The sequence below is a fragment of the Pristis pectinata genome, chromosome 4, assembly GCF_009764475.1.
Source record: "Pristis pectinata isolate sPriPec2 chromosome 4, sPriPec2.1.pri, whole genome shotgun sequence".
In the NCBI taxonomy this organism is placed as follows: domain Eukaryota; kingdom Metazoa; phylum Chordata; class Chondrichthyes; order Rhinopristiformes; family Pristidae; genus Pristis; species Pristis pectinata.
In genome coordinates this window covers 13,232,863-13,252,715 of record NC_067408.1, presented here as the reverse complement: position 1 = coordinate 13,252,715, position 19,853 = coordinate 13,232,863, and the positions used below count along the sequence as shown (strand labels likewise).

General features: G+C 42.3%; 1 long non-coding RNA gene across 2 annotated transcripts in view; it reads right to left on the bottom strand.

Annotated features, from left to right (window-relative positions):
- Positions 1-3,364: 3,364 nt before the first annotated feature.
- Positions 3,365-19,853, bottom strand: part of LOC127569424 (uncharacterized) — a 43,401-nt gene continuing 26,912 nt past the window's right edge. Inside the window, exons 2-4 of one of the 2 annotated variants that reach the window (XR_007956199.1) lie at positions 12,805-12,872; positions 6,652-6,719; positions 3,365-4,078 (exon numbers count right to left, since the gene is read on the bottom strand). This is a non-coding gene — a long non-coding RNA (uncharacterized LOC127569424). The remainder of the gene's footprint in view (positions 4,079-6,651; positions 6,720-12,804; positions 12,873-19,853) is intronic. The other variant, XR_007956198.1, reaches the window with a different exon arrangement.

The following is a 19,853-nucleotide window of genomic DNA, read 5'->3' as shown; positions in this document are numbered from 1 at the left end:
TACCCCCTGAATATTTGCCACATATCTTCCGTACTTTTCCCAGAGAACATCTGTTCCCAATTTAATCTTCCAATTTCCTGCCTGAGAGCCTCATAATTCCCTTTACTCCAAGTAAACACCTTTCTAAGTCTGTCTGTTCCTACTCCTCTCCAGTGCTAACGTAAAGGAGATAGAATTATGATCACTATCACCAAAATGTTCGCCCACTGAGAGATCTGACACCTGACCTGGTTCATTTCCCAATATCAAATCAAGCACAGCCTCTCCTCTTGTAGGTCTATCTACATACTGTGTCAAGAACCCTTCCTGAACACACCCAGCAAACTCCACCCCATCTAAACCCCTCACTGTCTGGAGATGCCAATCGATGTTTGGGAAAGTAAAATCCTCCATCACAACAACTCTGTTATTCTCACACCTTTCTAGGATCTGCTTCCCTATCTGTTCCTCAATAACCCTGTCACTATTGGGCGGCCTATAAAAAAACACCCAGCACTGTTATCGACCCCTTCCTGTTCCTAACCTCCACCCACAGAGACTTCGTAGACAATCCCTCCACAACATCCACCTTTTCCGCAGCCGTGACACTATCTCTGATCAACAGTGCCACTCCCCCACCTCTCTTGCCTCCCTCCCTGTCCTTCCTGAAACATCTAAAACCCGGCACTTGAATCAACCATTCCAGTCCTGGAGCCATCCAAGTCTCCGTAATGGCCACCAAGTATCGATAGCTCCAAGTATCGATCCAAGCTCTAAGCTCATCCGCCTTGTTCACAACACTCCTTGCGTTAAAATAGACACATCTCGAGCCTGTCTGAATATGTCCCTTCTCTATCACCTTCCTATGGTACTTACTCCTAGCCTCCTCTATTTGAGAGCCATACACCTCTTCCCCAGTCTCTCCAGTATGGATCCCACCCCCCAACAATTCTAGTTTAAACTCTCCCAATGATTTAGAATCTCAGCACATGGTGACACTTGGCATTTGCATACTTCGGTTCGACACACAGCTTGATGCAGCCACAAACAACACTGGTTATCAGGACATGGGCGATGCTGGGTGTGCTTTTCCCCATGCTATCTGGGGACTCCTACATCATGACCTGACGGACATGTTCCATCTTAGATCCCCAGGTGAAAAAGAAAATGGCTCAGTTGACTGCAAGGGGAGGGGAACGGGGTATGGGCCATGCCTACATCAAGTACGATCGCTATGCAAGACAAGTTTTCATTGTACCTCAGTACAAGTGACAATAATAAACCAATACCAATACCAACACCAAGTAGAAAAATAGGGGGCTATGTGGGAGGGAAAGGTTAGATAGATCTTAGAGCAGGATAAAATGTTGGCACAACATTGTGGGCCAAAGGGCCTGTACTGTGCTGTAGTGTTCTATGTTCTAAGTACAGCAACACCGAGTACACCTGCACAGTAGTGTAGCGGTTTGCATAACACTATTACAGCTCCAGCGACCCGGGTTCAATTCCTGCCACTGTCTGTAAGGAGTTTGTACATTCTCCCTGTGTCTGTGTGGGTTTTCTCTGGGTGCTCCGGTTTCCTTCCATATTCCAAAGACGTATGGGTTAGGAAGTTGTGGGCATGCTATGTTGGCACCGGAAGCATGGTGACACTTGTGGGCTGCCCCCAGAAGACTATACACAAAAGATGCATTTCACTGTGTGTTTCGATATACATGGGACTAATAAAGATATCTTATCTTATCTTATGACCAGGTTCTTGCCCAACTTTGAGAAGGAATGTGGCTCCCACAGTCCCAGTTTTTCTTTTTACTTTAATCTTGTCTATCCCCTCTGGTCAGTTTTTATTCCAGGCCTCATCCCCTCCAAATCAAAAGCCCAGCACCTTCAGGTAGTCCGACTTGACGGTAAAGGGGATGGTGGACCGGTCAGGGCAGTTGCCTCGGTCTTCCTGATGTTGATTCTGGCCCCTGATGCCAACTCAGACTGGGAAGTTCTGATCTGAATGCCCCGACTGCCTGGCATCATAACCCCTCCTATTCCATCATCCTTCCTGATGGATTTAGCAAAGGGTTCTATGCAATAAACAAACAAGACAAGGGAGAGTGGGCAACCTCCGTGATAGAGGACTGGAAGTTCCAAGAGCGCTGCTGTTTGCTGCCTTTCTGTTATACAGATGGGCATAGAAGGATTTATAGATCCTCGATATGGATAGGAGAGCTGATGGGACAAACATGGGCAGTTGGGACTAGCTCGCTGGGTAACACATTTGGCATGGATAAGTTGGGCTGAAGGGCCTGCTTTCATGCTGTATGACCCTGTGACTCTACGCTCCCCTGCGAGGATGTTGTTGAGCCATCCTCTTCCTTAAGGCTGTGGATCACAAAGCTCCCCCGTGGACCTTTTGAAGCACGAGCACATATCATCCTGTTCCATGGAGCAAACTCTGGATTCCAGGGCAAAGAGCAAGGCTCGGAGTTCCTCCCTCTCATCCACCCTCCCTGACTGCAGAAGGAGGATTCTTCAAGTTTGTGTGGGGTTGACATAATTCCCTCTGAATCTGTCTAGTTTCTGAACCCCTTTAAGGGCGGAGAACCTTTTGATGCTCTTCTTCTCTTCAATGTATCATGGAGTCAAAGAGGGACTTCATGGTTCTCCAAACTGTGTTGCCCCTCTTTCATTCCTCAATCTACTCTTGGGACAGCAGCCATATATTTATAATCCGCGCCTCCCTGCCTGCCTTCCGGTCTTCCTGCAGGTAAAAGTTGTCCTGAAGGAGGGAATGGTCAGAGAAGACTACCAGGGTGACAATAGTGGATCTGACCGTAACTGCCTTCAACACAAAGAGGAAGTCTATCCAACTCCGAACTGAGCCATTCAGTCTCAACCAGGTGGATTACTACTGTGTTCCACCTGCAGGATTGCTGCAGGCATCGCACAACCTTGCATCTTTTACCACTTCTATCAGGAGTCTAGAAGTGCCTTCCGGTCTGTTATCATCACTGCCCAATCATCCAGCCGCTTCGCTAATGCAGTTGAAGTCCACGGCCAGAACGGCCAGCTGGGACATCAGCAGCAGCAGAGGACAGCCAGCCGCTCACTCTGCAGGGGCAAAACATACACATTAATTAGTCAGAGCGGAGTGTTTTGGTATATTATGTCCATTGTGAGGAGATGCACCAATCGCCTCTTTGACTTTGGTGATTGAGACGTTGCCTCCCCACAGTAGGGTAGCGATGGATAATAACTGCTAGCAATGTAGGTGATGCCCACATGCTGTGAACAAGTAAGTAAAAAAATGCAAAGTTAACCACATAGATATGCAGCAGCAAGCATAGTGTGACGTGGTTAAAGGCGTGTATCCAGTCATAAAAAAAATTACCCAGAAAAGATGATGGTTTATTTTTTTGCAACACTCACAGATAAATTTTAAAGTGACAGGTACATTTCCGATGTGAAGGTATAAAAAGATTGAACCTATGTTATGATAACAAGAGATGGCGTGGAAGAAATACTCCTCCATCACTTTAAAGAAAATGTTCTACATCGGCGTTATCTTATTAACCTGCTGTGCTCTTGGCTGCCAAGCTAACAATAGTGCTAAAGAAATTTTAAAAGTGATTCATGAACATAAGACAGAAATCTTGGCTGTAAGTTTAATTTCTATCAATTATATTTATTTTTTAAATGTGTATACCAATATAAAAACAGAAAATGCTTGTTCTTTGCCCTGAAACATTAACTTATGTAACTTGTGTTTTTATTTCAGATTTCTTGCATCTGCAAGTTTTTGATTTTGTTTGCCAGATTTGGTGTTAATATTTTGAAGGATGGAAAAGTAAAATCTGCATTGATGTATAATGTTTTTTTAACTCCCTTTCATGATGTTTTGAAATGCTTTACAGCAATTTAGTTATTTTTGAAGCATTTTAGGATATAGGAATTGTGGCAGACAATACATCAATCTCTCAAACAGAGCATAACAGTGTTGACATATAACTTTCCAATAATGCAAAATGAAGGATGAGATTTGGCCAGGATCCCAGGAATAATATCCTGCTGTTCTTCAAAAAACCAGCATGGGATGTTTTAAATCCACCTGTTAAAGAAAATAAAAACCAGTTTACCATGACGCCTGGAAAAAGGCACTTTCCATAGCTCCAGCCTAGATTATTGTGCTTAATTTTTCAGAAAGTGACTTAAATTAAGTTCCTTCTGACTCAGAGGCAATAGGCAACAAGCTGAGCTGACAACAGAATTAGTTTCAACCAGCTGACAATGGAATCAGCTTCTCTTTAAATAGCTAAAACTAATCTTTTCCATCAGCGACTAAATATTTTCTCTTTTTCCAGGGTTTGAAAGTTCCCTTGCAAATACCAAAAGGATTACATGTAAGTCCTCTTTATTTGTAAATACAATATTATTTTTTGTATGTACTGTTTTCTCAATTCAGTTAAAACTCCGATAATCCAGCATGACACCTTGCTCACTCATTAGTCCAGAGTGTGAGCCAGGGTCTGGAATGCAAGAAGGAAATGTAGCCAGAACCCTAGTCAGGGTCCAGAACACTGATATATTTCATGCTGCCTTTAAACTCACTGTGTTCACTTGTAAATTTACTATACTACTGTGTAACAAGTAAAAATAGCACCAATAAAAGTGTGTTTGGGATAGGAGTACATCCAATGGTCCAGAAAATCTGCTCGTCCACACTGCAGAAATCCCTAGGATGCTGAATTATCGGAATTGTACTATTTCATTCATATGGATTCCTCGTCTTGTAAAAAAATTGTAACTAATTATTGAATGAATTCATGTTTTTTGATTATAATATTTTATGACACATTTATTTTGAAATCAAGATAATGTGAAATTGCATAGGAGGAACTGAAATCACTTTATATTGGGGATGGCAAGAGCTTCTGTTGCATTTGAATCCATTTCTTTTTGCAGCAATTTGAGGCAACTGAGTTGGATTCTATTGCATTTCAACAAGCAGTTAAAATTAACCACATTGGTCACATAGAGGTCAGGCAGGATTCAGTTTACTAGTATATTTCCCTTGAGGATATCAGTAAACTGATTAGTCTTGCAACTTCAACCAGATAGCTTTGCTGTCATTTTCACACAGAATGCAAGAGTATAGGTGCTCAGTTACTGGGCTACTATCCTGAAATGTGGACAATTGATCTGGAGGAACGAATATGAATCCCACGGTGGCAGGTGGGGAATATACATTCAGTTAATCAATATGTTTGATTTTAAAAAAGCTACCCATCACAAATATTCATCTTGTTCACTAATCAGATCAAATCAGATTAGATTATTGTCATATACACCAGGGTGCAATGAAATTCCTAGCTTGTGTGAAGCTCAGAGTTTACACAGTAATAATGAAGCAAACGCCAATAAATGCAGCGAATAGCACAAAACATCAGAATGGTGCAAAGGTTGTAGTGCAAACTGAGGTAGTGCAAAAAGAAATACTAAAGTGCCAATAAAGGAAGAGGTAGAACTAAGGGTTAGAGAATGTGAATAGGAATGGGATGTGAAAGACATGATTGGTTCAGTTCTTCACAATAGGTTTGATTTTAAAAAGCTAGGATCCATCTAGCCTCAGAAATGGCCTTCTGTCCAAGAGGGAATTAGGGGCAGGTAATAAATGATGCCCTTTCCAGCAGAGAGGCGCCCTTCCCTTTCTCTACAGCTTAAAACAACATTTTCTGTTTTTATTTTTGATTTCCAGCATCTGCACTTTTTTTGATTTTCGCTTAACACACACTTGTTTTCTCACTTTTCCAATGAAAGGACATCAACTGGAAACATTAACTTTCACTCTCCATAAAAACTGTCTTGCATCCCCAGAAGTTACTGATTTTATTTCAGACGTACAACATACACTGACTTTTGCTTTTCACAGGATATTGATGAGATGGCTTGAAAATGAAAAAATGCTGAAAATACTCAGCAGGTCAGGCTGCATCTGTGGGAAAGGAAACAGTTAACATTGATTCAGCTCATTTCCTTTTTTGTCCTTTTTTTCCCTCTGGATTTGGAGGATATGCCCAACCTGTCCTGCCAAGCATGTCTTTCTGTGCTACAGTTTGCCACTTCTACAATTTTTATCTACGTTCTCAGAATGAGAATCAGATTTATTATCACTGACTTATATGACATGAAATTTGTTGTTTTGTGGCACCTGTAGAGTGCAAAGACATTAAATTACTATAAATTACAAAAATAAATAAATATATGAAGAAAGAAGGAATAATAAGGTAGTGTTCATGGGTTCATGGACCATTCAGAAATCTGATGGTGGAGGGGAAGAAGCTGTTTCTGAATCGTGGGGTGTGTGTCTTCAGTCTCCTTTCAACCATTGAAAAGATAACATTGTTTGGAGACACAAGAGGTGGCAGACTCTGGAATGTGGAGCAACAAACAAGGTGCTGGAGGAACTCAACGGGTCAGGCAGCATCTGTGGAGGGAAATGGACAGTCGAGCTCAAGCCCTTTCATCTGGAAGATAGAGAGGAGATAGCCAGTATAAAAAAGTGAAGGCAATGGGTGGAGAAAGAGCTGGCAAGTGATAGGGGGATCCAGGTGAGGAGGGGTGATAGGAGATGGAGGAGGGAAGAGTGGAACTGTTCCCATCTGCTCTCTGCACCTCTCTTACCTGATTCCATGCTCCGCCTTCCTTTTGGAGTCAGCCCTTTGTCGCCTGCACCTATCACCTCCCAGCCTCTGTTGTAACAAAGAGAACAGGGATATAGAGTTCCCTTGGTCCTCACCAATCACCCCACCAGCCTACGCATCCAACACATCATTCTTCGCAACTTTCACCAGCCTGATCCCACCAGCACATCTTTCCTTTCCCATCCCTTTCTGCAAGGATCACTCTCTTCATGGCTTCCTGGTACACTCATCCCACACCACCCATTCCCCCTCCCTCCCCAGGCACTTTCTCCTTTAACCATAGAACGTGTAACACCTGTCGATACACCACCTCCCTCACCACCATCCCGGGCCTTAAACAGCCCTTCCAGGTGAGGCAGACATGCATCTTCTCCGGCCTTGTTTATTGCATCCGACGCTCCCGATGTGACCGACGCTCCCGATGTGACCTCCTCCACGTCGGTGAGACCAAGCGCAAAGTAGATGCCACTTTGCAGAACACCTGCATTCCATCCGGCATGGCCATCGGGAGCTCCCGGTTACTAGACATTTTAACTCCCCTCCCTATTCCCACACTGATGTCTCTCCTTGGTCTTCTCCACTGCCAGGGTGTGGCTAAATGCAAACTAGGGGAACAGCACCTCATGTTTGGCCTGGGTAGTCTACAACCCCATGGCGTGAACATTGAATTCTCCAATTTCAGGTAAACTGCTCTCCCTCTGTCCCTTTTATCTCTCTCCTCTTGATCTACCCAGTTCATCCTGCACTCACCCCAGTCCCCTGTCCCATCACCCCTCCACCAACTCCATCTGTCCATCACCCACAAATTCCTACCACTGGCTCCCCTCCTTCCATTTTCCCCATCTTCCCTTCCCACCTCCCTTGTATGGTTCCATGCTCCACCTTCCTCTCCCATCAGATTCCATCATCTTGAGCTCTATGTTGCCTCCACTTATCACCTCCCAGCCTCCATCATGATTTTGACTCTCCCCTCCTCCATCTGCCGATCACCCCTCCTCACCTGGATCCACATATCACTAGCTAGCTCTTTCTCCACCCCTTCCCTTCACCTTTTTATACTGGCCCCACTCTCCCCTCTACTCTTTCAGTCCAGATGAAAGCACTTGATCCGAATCGTCGACTGCCTACCTCCCTCCACAGATGCTTCCTGACCCGTTGAGTTCCTCTAGCATCTTGTTTGTTGCTACAGATAACCTTCTCCATGGCCACCTCAGTTTTACCCTGCAAAAAACATAAGGTTCTCCCCACCCCTCCCACAGATTAACGAGTGTCTTTTCTCTCTTTGCTACTTCTAATGAAGGGCCTTTGAACAGAAACATTAACTCTGTTTCTCTTCCTGCAAATGGTGCCTGAACTACTGAGGATTTCCAGCATTTTCTTTTGTAATTCTTGATGAAATATCTTGTTTGTTTGTATAGTTGAATAACTTGAGCCATTCCCATAAAGCAGAAGAAAGCTTAATTGATAGTTTGCTAACAGAAGCATTTTATTTATCCATCACCTCCAGCCTAACAGGTGCATGAATACATCAATCGACATGTTTTCTGATGCCATACGCAAAATAAAGCGGAAAAGCTTCAAGGATGTTAAAGATATCATACTCGCAAACTTAGGGAGATTGAAGATGAGTAAAGTAAGTACTTGGCATAATCCTTCAATTGTAATTAAACATTTGACTATGGAAGGAATGTGCCTAGTAATCGAATTTCACCTTTTTCTGTTGTGCTTAAGCAATGTTATATGCCACGTTAGAGCCTAAATGGGGCTCTCCAAAAGTGCACAATTAGCGTCGTACAGCACAGAAACAAGATCTTTAGCCCACTGTGTCCATACTGCCCGTTGTACCAACCTGCATCAATCCCATTTACCTGCATTAGGTCCTTGGCCTTCCAGGCCTTGGAAATTCAAGTAATTGACCAGATGCTTCTTAAATGTGGTAAGAATATCTGCCTCCACTACCTCTTTAGAGAGTGCATTTCAGACTCCAGCCCATTGAACCTCTCACCTCTCACCTTAAACCCATGGGCTCTTGTCTTTTACACCCCCACCATAGTAAAAGGACTGTTCTATCTATCCCACTCATGATTTTGTAAATCTCTATCAGATTACACATCTCAGCCTCCTCCTCCATGGGAAAACAAACCCAACCTGTCCAATATCCTTATAAATGAAATGCTTCAACCCGGGCAATATCCTCTGCACTCTCTCCAGCACAACAGGCTGAAAAATAAACATGCAGGAGCATTAGTGTAGATTCCCCGAAGAAGATTTATCAAATTGTGATTTCCAACGGGAGTACTGCCAATTTATGCTCCTGCAACTTTGTGAGACAGCAAATGGAGAAGGATGCCAGTCTTAAAGGAACACCATCATCTGTAATGGCTGTCATGGAACAGAGTGAGACTGAAGAGGGTTCAGAGGGAGCAACAAGCTTGTTTGTGGGAGACATTGAAGAGCTGGTGAATGACATAAGTGCCAGGAGGGGAAAAAAATACAAACAATGCAAGAAAGATGTTGTGACTTTATTTAAGAAGGGCTGCAAGGACAAATCAGGGAATATAGCTCGGCTCTTAGATAGGTACATGAATGTGCAGGGAATGGAGGGATATGACATTGGGTAGGCAGAAGGGATTAGTTCAGTTAAGTGTTTAATTACTAGTTTTAATTGGGTTAGCACAACATCGTGAGCCAAAGGGCCTGTTCCTGTGTTGTACTGTTCTATGTTCTATGTACAGGCTGGTGAGGCGATTATCAGTGGTAGGAAAGTTACTGGAGGGGATTCTAAGAGGCAGAATTTATCTGCATTTTTTATTGGTATTGGTATTGGTTTATTATTGTCACTTGTACCGAGGTACATTGAAAAGCTCGTCTTACAAACCGATCGTACAGGTCAATTCATTACACAGTGCAGTTAACTGATTAGGGAGAGTCAGCATGGCTTTGTGGGTGGTAAATCACATCTCACGAATTAGATTCAGTTTTTTGAAGAAGTGACCAAGAGGATTGACAAGGGCAAGATGGTTGATGTTGTCTATATGGACTTTATCAAGACTTTTGACATGGTCCCAAAAGGTAGGCTGATCTGGAAGGTTAGGTCACATGAGATCCAAGGTGAGCTAGCCAATTGGAAAAAAAATTGGCTTGGTGGTAGGTGGTAATGGAGAGTTGTTTTTCAGATCGGAAGCCTGTGACCAGCGGTGTGCCATAGGGATCAGTGCTGGGTGTCCTGTTGTTTGTCATTTATATTAATGATCTGGATATGAATACAGGTCGCATGATTAGTACGTTTGCGGGTGACACCAAAATTGGTGGGTTAGTGGACAGTGGAGTAGGTTGTCCAAGGCTACAACAGGATCTTGTATAACTGGGAAAGTTGACAAAGGACTGGAAGATGGAATTTAACTTGGACAAGTGCAAAGTGATGCATTTTGGGAAGGTAAACAGGGCAGGATATACACAGTGAATGGTAGGCCCTGGGGAATGTCATAGAACAGAGACACCTAGGGGTATGATACATAGTTCACTGGAAGTGGCGACACTGGTAGACAAAGTAGTGAAGAAGGCGTCTGGCACAATTGCCTTCATCAGTCAGAGCATTAAGGACAGGAGATGGGACATCATGTTACAGGTGTCCAAGACATTGGTGAGACCTCATTTGGAGTAATGTGTGCATTTCTGGGTGCCGTGCTTCAGGAAGGATGTGATTAAGTTCGAGAGGGCGCAAACAAGGTTTGTAGGGATGTTGCCAGGACTAGAGGGCTTGAATTAAAAGGAGAGAATGGATACATTGGGACTGTTTTCCCTGGAGTGAAGAAGGGTCAGGGGTGACCCACACTCAACGATTGAGGAACAGCTTCCTCCCTTCTGCCGTCAGATTTCTGTATGGTCCGTGAACCCATGAACACTGCCCCATTATTCCTTTTTTTGCACTATTTATTTATTTTGTAATTTATAGTAATTTTTATGTCTTTGCATGGCACTGCTGCTTCAAAACAACAAATTTCACATCATGGAGACACAAGAGAGACTGCAGATGCTGGAAATCTGGAGCAACACACACAAAATGCTGGAGGAACTCAGCAGGTCAGGCAGTACTGTATCTCCATTTTGCTGCTCCACTGAGAAGTCTCTTCGAGGTATGCCTACCCTGAAGAAGTTTTCCTCCTCTTCAGTCCTGATGAAGGGTCTTGGCCCGAAACATCGACTATTCATTTCCCTCCATAGATGCTGCCTGACCTGCTGAGTTCCTCCAGCATTTTGTGTGTGTTGCTCCACTGATCATATAAGCCAGTGATAATAAATCTGATTCTGATTCTGATCATGAGGGGTATAGGTTGGGCAGGTAGTCACAGTCATTTTCCCCAGGGTAAGGGTGTCTAAGACTGGAGGGCATAGGTTTAAGGTGAAAGGGGAAAGATTTAAAGTTTTTCACACAGAAGATGATGGGTATATGGAACGAGCCAGAGGAAGTGGTAAAGGCAGGTACGATTACAGTCTTTTAAAGACATTTGGACAGGTAAAGGGATAGGAAAGATTTAGAGGGATATGGGCAAAATGCAGGACCAACTTAGGTAGGCAGCTAGTTTGGCATGGACAAGTTGGGCCAAGGACCTCTTTCTATGCTGTATAACGCTATAACTCTATAAAATAATCAAGGCCTCAGCAGACTTCTATTAGTGCTCTTTAATGCTGACACACCCACACATTCATCCACATACACATACAAACATGAACATACAGACACATATGTTCATGCAAGTAAACACACACAAACAAACTTATAGACATTGACACCCCATTCTACGTTTCACACATCCACATAGATTGTTATTTAGAACATAGAACATAGAACACTACAGCACAGTACAGGCCCTTCAGCCCACAATGTTGTGCCGACATTTTATCCTGCTCTAAGATCTATCTAACCCTTCTCTCCCACATTGCCCCTATTTTTCTATCATTCATGTGTCTATCTAAGAGTCTCTTAAATGTCCCTAATGTATCTGCCCCCACAACCTCTGCCGGCAATGCTTTCCATGCACCCACCACTCTCTGTGTAAAAAACTTATCCCTGACATCCCCCTTATACTTTCCTCCAATCACCTTAAAATTATGCCCCTCGTGTTAACCATTGTCGCCCTGGGAAAAAGTATCTGACTGTCCACTCGATCTATGCCTCTTATCATCTTGTACACCTCTATCAAGTCACCTCTCATCCTCCTTCTCTCCAAAGAGAAAAGCCCTAGCTTGCTCAACCTATCCTCATAAGACATGGTCTCCAATTCAGGCAACATCCTGGTAAATCTCTTCTGCACCCTCTCTAAAGCTTCCACATCCTTTCTATAATGAGGTGACCAGAACTGAACACAATACTCCAAGTGTGGTCTGACCAGCATTCTATAGAGCTGCAACATCACCTCGCAGCTCTTGAACTCAATACTCCAACTAATGAAGGCCAACACTCCATACGCATTCTTGTCCCGCAAGACGCTGTCCCACTCCCACCACAATTTCCCACTCAAAGATCAAACATAATTAAAATAAAGTTATTGTTTCATATTCTCCAGTGAGGCAAAAACCACCAGGACTAGGAAGAAGGTCACCTAAGTGAGAGTGGTCCTTTCTGGGCACAATGCTTCACCAAGCTACAGAAGAAGTTTCAGTGTGAACACTGGAGATGTGAATAGTCTCCAATATGCTTTGGGGTTGTTAGAGAGAACTTTAATATGGGTCTAAACTAGAACTTAATGAGTTATGTTCCTTGTATTTTTGTGGCTGCTTAATAGCAGTCATTTTCTGGACCTGGGAGTTCCAGTTTATTTTGTGAAGGCTTCAGATGTGTATTGCTTGATGACTGACATTATTCGTGTGTATGACACTGGGAATACATGAAAGTTTCCATGGATCCCCACTGGATAATGGCCATTCCAATTCTGGAAATGTTTGCTAACACAATTTACTCTGGGTGGGTTGATTTGATTTTAGATTGCAAAATGCTAAGTAAAATATTGGTTATGCAATTCAGTGTCTGGACAATTATCTCTTGACTGATGTCTCTTCTATAGAGGGAAGACTCTAAATGCAAAGAAACTGAACACGTGGACAAACTTCAATTCATGGAAAAGTTTAGTACCTTTCTGAAAAAGGTTCCGAGAAAGATATCTTCTGTCACTGGAACATCACACTGAAGACAAACTGCTTCTGAAAATAGACAGCCACAATTATTCATAATTCCCATCATCAAATGAATGTAACTACCACCAAAAACTGTATTGCATTGGAGAATCACTGGATGAGATTTAATATCAATTTTGCTTTGTTCATTTTAAGAATTGGGAGAGATATTGTTTCATTTATGGATTATAATATTTGTTACATACTTTATACAATCACTTATTTATTAAAGATATCTTGTTAAAAAATCTTACCTGTGTGCTGTAATGTCATGGACTAACTTTGACCAATCAAGTCACAGATTCAGAATTAGTTTATTTAGAGCCTCCTCACCTCAATTTTTTTCAATTCAATTACATTCATGATAAAAAGCTAAAGTCACATCGACTAACAAACGTATCGCACATACACCTTGTTGAATGTTAAAAGGTGAAGCTGCGGTAGACATTTCAAAATGAAACGTTTGCCTGTGGTATGATGCTTTGCTAACATTTTCCATTCTTGGGACCCTTCCATTTCCATCCAAAAAATTTTATGATTACGATGGAAATCCCAGCCTGACATCATCACCCCAGAAGGTCTCAGTGGTACAAATGCACCTCCGCATCCCAACAGTAGCTAAGTATGGACAATAAATGACATCACTGGCAGCATTGCTCATATCTTCAAAAAAGGAAAGCAGGAAGTTGGTTAGCACCTTGAGAGTCATTTGGTGACTCTTGTCTGTCGATTTGGACAATGTTTTCTCAAACTCTCCTGTAGTATATCATCAGCTATGCTGTTTTTTTGGATAAGGCATTCATCTGAGGTTCTGTTTTCATGACAGTTTTCAGGGCAACATTGAAACGAGAGATTGCTTTCCAGAGACCATTCTTCCTCAACCAACACAATGAAAATTGATTAACCAGCCATTTATCTCATTGCTCCTTTTTGGAATTTGCTTGGTCCAGTTTCCCGAAAGAACAGTATTTGCACTTCAAAACTGAATTATTGGCTTGGATTATTTCATGGTGTTCTGATGATGTGAAAAGCACTACATAAGTGAAAATTATTTCTTATTCACAAGTTGCAATTATTCATTCATGTTACCAGGTATTCACAGATCATCTTTCTCCATGAGATGTTTAACTACTTGCATCTCTATACATAAGTGAAAAAGAAGGTACTGTTTCCAATGGCTGAAAGCTCAGCAGAGGACACAGATACAATAGGTGGATTTAAAAGAGTCTTAGATAGGCACATGGATGTAAGAAAAATGGTGGATTGTGGGCTGGTAGGAGGAAAGGGTTAGATTGATCAAGGAGTAAGTGTTTATATAGGTCAGCACAACATCGCGGACTGAAGGGCCCATACTATGCTGTACTGTTCTATGTTCTATCTTCTGCCATGGCATCAGTGCTAACTCTGGGACTTAGGTGCTTTTCTCTCCAGAAGTTGTGGCGTCCACAGCTGACATGAACCTAAGCCAGCAATCCACTCAGCTGCCTGTACTGTGGCTTCCACTGTGCTACATTAGTGGACTCCTTGAGGCCTTGTGAGTTGCCCAGCCCTCAGTCTGCTCACTGGAGACACAAGAGACTGCAGATGCTGGAATCTGGAGCAACACACAAAAAGCTGAAGGAACTCAGCAGGTCAGGCAGCATCTACGGAGGGAGATGGACAGTTGACATTTCAGGTCGAGACAACCCAGAGGAAGGCTACCAGTCCCCTCATTATGCTGTACACAATAGCATCAGAGAGGCCATTTGGTCACTATATTAGTAAAGATATGATATCATCAGTCATAAAGTCATACAGCACGAAAACAGGCCCTCTGGCCCAATTCATCCATGCCGAACAAGATGCCCATCTAAGTTAGTCCCACTTGCCCACATTTCACTCATATCCTACACAACGAGCTTTGATTTGGAGAGGAGCAGGTGAGATGTTGTGCACTGACGTTTGCCAGCATTGCTGGTTTCCCACGAATGACAATGCTAAGTTCTCCCCTTAGAGATTCAGAGCTTTTCCTTAACAGAAAGGCTTTCCAATTCCTAAATGTGCAGGTGGGTCTGGATCATCATGATGATAAAAGCCTTGGTTCTGGAAGCATGATGTCTTCATCCTCAGGGAGAACACACTGCCAGACATTTTCTCTGCTCAGCATTGGAGGACTAGATCCTGGAGAACAAAGACAACCATCCATGCTGCTGGCTCCTCATTAATTCACATGCCTACCACTGCTGCTGAATCAGATTGGTGTGGGAAATGCCATTTTCCTTTAGAAAATGAGATACTGCTACCTGTGTCAGACTGGGACAACCTGTGGTATACTGCAGCCAGGTGCAGAGACTTCATTGTGTACTGCAGGCTTTACATTCTTGCAATCCAAAGGCATTTCGCAGTGTTAGAAGAAGAACAGTGTGCAGTTCTGGAGACTGAGGGAGAGCAGGTGCAGGCTGCAGAGCAGCAGGACTAAGAGGAAGGCTACCAGGGGAACATTCTGGAAGAACACCAACATCTGGAGGAGGGAGGCATTGTCTGTATGGTCAATATGCAACATCCTGGCAGAGAGGTGGTATTCAAATGGAGACTGCTAAATCAAAGCCATGAATCCAGCCAAAGTGAACCTCTCCACAGTACAATCAACAGCAAATTTGCAAACCAATAATCAGAAAGGAGAGGTGAAATTGTGTAAACCACCCTCATATCTGCCTGCACTGAATGTAACACTTCAGTCAATGATCCCTTATAACATCAGTGATTTTTATTTCCCAATGAGAGGCACCTTGCTTAAACAAACATCACCTCTATACAGAATGCATCAGAGAAATTGGTGTGTGCACTGAGATGGGCCGAGAAGCAGCAGGGTGCAGCAGAGAGCTCATGGAAATATGCATGGGAGATAAATCACAACAGATACCAATGCCAGTGGTAACCTTGGTAATGCCGTGAGAGCAGGAACTTTAGAGTCAACAAAATTAGGAACTACTCTGTATCAGAAAGTCCTGTGTTCCCCAGAGTAAGCATTTTTTTCTCAGCGGAAACAGAGCACGCAAACAGGGTTGCAATGGCTATGAGAAATGAAAACACTTTATAACCGCAAGTGACATTCTCCACCCACTGCATCCACAGCAAGGCAATAGTACTATTCCTGGATTTTGTATATAAATTGAATTACAAATGTGTATATGAACCATAACAGCTGTGTAAAACAAGTACTTATCCAGCATCTTTTGAACATTGTGGCAAGATGATCTGTCTATACGTACTGCTTTTGTTTGGTTATTGTAACGATGGTGGCAATGCTTCTTCAAGGATTACAGAAATTTTACAGGACATTAGAGCCAACGAAGATAAGATTTTAAAGGTAAGTTCAGTTCCTACTGACTGTTTTTTTTTGTTTAAAAGCTGGAAAATTATCCAGATATTGTGATAAGTATATTTATAGCAGTTTATGTAATTGCTTCCACCCTGAGTTTGTCACTGGTGAGAGTAAATCTTTAGTCAGGAGATCAGGTTGAAGATACAGCCTGCAGTCTCTACCTGGGGTTCCACTCCCATGCCAACATTAGAGTTTTTGCAAAAGCAGACTTAGTGAGTTGGTATTCTGGTTTTTGCCTCCTTTCCTAAGAGGGAGTGTCTGGCTTTCACTCTGTACCTCCCCACATATTGACAGCTGTGATTAGGAACTCCACCCTTAGCTGAAAAACTGCAGCTGACCACATGGTCACAGTGCCTTGGAGGTCTGACCCACCTTCTCCTATGATACCTAATGCTTCATGAAGATTAAGAGGTGCCTAAACTTCTGCTGCATTTATTATATTTTCAGTCTCCTTTGTAAGACATAAATATAAATAAGTCTCATTCCTTTTAGGCCTTACCAAGAAATATGGACACACCAAGGATTAACCAGGTAAGGAATCAAGTTTTCTAACTTTGCAAGGATTTCTTTGCACTGAGGACTATAATTTAAGAAAAGGGTACTGGGCCTTCATTTTTAGCCACTCCAATATCAAGCACATACCTCAGCCACTAAATGACAACTTAGTCAGGAGCCTCAGTAATTAGAAGCAGAGACTTAAAATAATTGAAAAAAAAGGTGGAGTGAGAGAAAAAATGTTGCTATTGTTAATTGGAGTTCTCTGTCTGAAAGGGTGATGGAAGTAGATTCAATAATAAGTTACGGAAGCAAATTGGAATAAAGCCTAATAAGGAAAAAGGTTCAGGCCACGAGGAAAGAGAGGGCAAAGCATTTTCAGGGAGATGGAGCTTCCAAAATTGGCCTGTTGCCTTCCTTGCTCTATCATGGAATGATAGAATTATTGACTGGTTCCAGCACAGAAGGAGGCCATTCATCTCATCATGTCCAGTCCGCTCTCTGCCAGTCTCTAGTTCCACCCCAACTCCTCCAGCAGCCCTTTCTTTGTGGCCTTTATCTTTTTGTCCACGATATACTTATCTAGTGCCTTTGTGAAGACCTCAATAAAACCTGGCTCCACACATCTGCAGGTAGTGCATTCCAGATTCCAACCATACGTTGCCCTCTTAAATCTCTTCCCCTTTGTTTTATACATGTGAGTTCTTGTCCTTGAGCCCTCCACCAAAGGGAAAAGCCTCCCACTATCTACTCTGGCAAGACCCCTCCTCCTTTCATATATTTCTATCAGGTCTGCTGTCAGCCTTCTAATGAAAACAGTCGCAGCCTCTCTGATCTTCTTTAATAACTTTCATCTCTCATCCCAGAAACCATTCTGATAAATCTTTTTGAGACCATCTCCAATGTCTGCACATCCTTCCTGTAATGTTTGATTCACAGTGTATTAAAAGTTCTCCATTTAATATAGAATGGAGGTTTTATCCAGTCTCTAAGTCTCTAATCTTACACTTAATCTGTTCTGATTTTAAAAGTGATGATTCTGAGATGGTCTTTCAATATCACAACTACTACACCACTGTATATGCTGGATTCCATTAAAATTAATCTACATTTTATAGCACCATTCACATAGAAAAACATCCAGAAAGCATGATTAGAAAACAAACACAAAGCAAAAGATGGAAATAAAACAAAATTCTGAAGATGCTGGAAAGCTGAAAAGTAGAAAATTCTGGAAGCACTCCACTGGTCAGGCAGCATCTGTGGAAAGAGGGACAGAGTTAACGTTTCGGGTCAAAGGCTCTTCATCAGAAAGAGAGAAAGAGAAGTAAGTTTAAAGTTGTATAGAAAGTGGTGGGATGGGTGAGACAAAGGGAATATCTGTGATGAGACCAGGATCGCCATGGTGATCTGCAGAAGTCCTCTGGTCAACAAAGTAAGGGGGCAGTTGGAGGGGGATAATACAAAGAAATGTTAAATATTGCAAAATGCAGGGTTGTGCCTACTTTGTCAGACTGTGCTAATGGAGAGAGAATAATTAAGCCAATATCACAAACAGATGACTTACAGCGGAAATCTGGTTGACAAAGGTAAATAATCAGTGTGTTAAAACCAATTCACTGTTATTTTTCCCAATAGGATATTGGATGTAGTAATCAAGTTCTTGGCAAGTTTCATGAAGGATTGAAGAAAGTCAACACGTCCAGTGACAGTCACAGTGAACTCGGCCTTGTTATGGAACGTATCCTGTCAAACTTAGAAATAGAAAAGGGAAACTCGGTATGTTACATGTTTCTTCAGAGTATCTGCTTTCAGAAACACCGTTTTGAATTTTCTTTTCACTAACAATACATTTTAATACATTTTAGTCAAGGAGGATAGACTGCCAGCAGCCTCAACTGGTGAAAGTGAGGTCAAGAGAATTCCTGACAAGGTTCACTAACCTTTTACAAGTCATTAACAGAAACAGCCGGGGCAGAAGGCACTTAAGCCCAAAATAACATTGGACTTTGGTCAGACTGACAATCCTTGAAAGGGAAAAGCTGCCAACGTTAATTAATCAGTGATTTGATTGGAATCAATATAAATGCGTATGATATTTCCAAATTAATGAATGAGATTTATTGAATAATTTAGGATCTTGTTTCAAAGGAATGCAATAATTAAAAATGATATAGTATTTATTTATTTATTATGTCACTCTTGTTGTAAGGAGTTACTCCAGTGGTTTATGTTTTAAATGATAATGTGAAAATATTTTTTATATTGTGTATAGGAATTGATGTTACTGTTGTCCATATTTATATCTGAATAAATTATTTTTACCTACTTTCTATTTTCTAAGAAAATGTATGCATGTAATTGCGAAGTTTATAGTTATCAGGTCTCTGGCTGAAGGAAAGGACACCCTCCTTAGATATGAGAGTAGATTAGATTTGGTTCACATCCAAGAACTGACTAAAAAACAGATGCCAAGAAATCCAGGAAAGATGTGTTACATTGTCAATGCATGGTGGAGTGGTAAACGTTCTGTGCAAGGGGTTCCTGCTGGAAAACTCAGCAGTGCACCAGGGTAGGGCAGGCACGGTAATGTAGCGGTTAGTGTAAAGCTATTACAGTGCCAGTGACCCGGGTTCAATTCCTGCCACTATCTGTAAGGAGTTTGTATGTTTTCCCCGTGTCTGCGTGGGTTTCCTCTGGGTGCTCTGTTTTCCTCCCACATTCCAAAGATGTAGAGGTTAGAAAGTTGTGGACATGCTATATTGACGCCAGAAGCGTGGCGACACTTGCAGGCTGCCCCCAAAACACTCGACGCAAAAGATGCATTTCACTGTGTGTTTTGATGTACATGTGACTAATAAAGATATCTTATCTTATTTTATCTTATCTTAGAGTATCATACACTTGGATTTACAGTAGGAAAGGCCTTTCTTTCCACACTTTGCCTTTACAGAGGGGATAAAGGAAATCAGATAAGTCCGGACATAGACCCAGATTTTGCCCGAGGTAGATAGAGCAATCAGAGCTGCGGGAGAGGCAAATCCAAGCTCCTCAGTGTATCAGCATGTGAGGACAGAGACAGAGCATCTACAGAGACAGTGGAATGAAAATTACAGACTTTATGCAAGTCACCTGAAGTCCCTGATTTT